We start from the raw sequence: 956 nt of genomic DNA, 5'->3' as shown, positions 1-956 counted from the left end.
GGGGAGGGGGTAAACCATGTTTCGGTCTGGGACGCGCTTGTTTTTGGCTTTTTTGAACATAACATGGGACGCGCTTGTTTGAAATTTGGGGAAAGTACAAAGTTTGCCCCCCTCTTAAATTTTGGACCTACTGCGGGTCGGGGGTAGGATGGCAATCCCAGGTGTCCCAAATAGTGGGCGGGAGCGATTTCGGCCGCGCGCATGTGTGCTTAGGCGGCCATTGTGTATGAATGTTTTTCGGAGGCGGTTGCGTGGCGTCTAGATGAAGCTACAAACGTACCCCGGTTTAGACCTTTGGACATCGGGGCGGTAGGTTTCACGGGTCTGAGTTATTAGAAAAGTAATTTCTTTGTACTACCAAACATTGGTCTCACGCGGTTTCAGGCGAGTAGAGGCTCTTTTGGGGCTTCGTTCAAAATTTTGAAACACAACACTACAAAAAAAGACACATCCGTGACATTTTGGGCTGAACGAATTTTTTTTCTGTCATACATATGACACTTCTATGACGATAATTGTGACAAAAACCGGTATCATCATAGATGTGGTGGGCTCCTACTTCTATGACAAAAAATCATGACAGAAAATGGGCTTTTCGTCCTGGGCGGGCCGGAGACGCAGCTGCATGACATTCTTTGGGCCGTCCATGACGGAAAAAACCGTGGTAGAAGCGAGGGCGAGGAAAATTTCGGGGAGTTCCCGGTTACGGTGGGAGGTCGGGGGCCGAGCGATGCGCGTTTCTCTCGTACACATACGCGCGTGTGTGCGAGGCGTTGGCTCTAACTGAACCCAAGCGAGGCGTTGGGCTCTAACTGAACCCGAGCGATTGCACTGCAGGCTACGCGTTACTGAACCCGAGCGATCGATCGATGGCTGTTAACTGAACCCAATCGAGCGATTCCTTCGCTACTGCTGCTAACTGAAGCCGATTAATTGGATGAACAGTGAGCGTTGCG

This window comes from Triticum aestivum, chromosome 3D (genome assembly GCF_018294505.1).
Source record: "Triticum aestivum cultivar Chinese Spring chromosome 3D, IWGSC CS RefSeq v2.1, whole genome shotgun sequence".
NCBI lineage: Eukaryota > Viridiplantae > Streptophyta > Magnoliopsida > Poales > Poaceae > Triticum > Triticum aestivum.
This window is presented reverse-complemented; position numbering follows the sequence as displayed.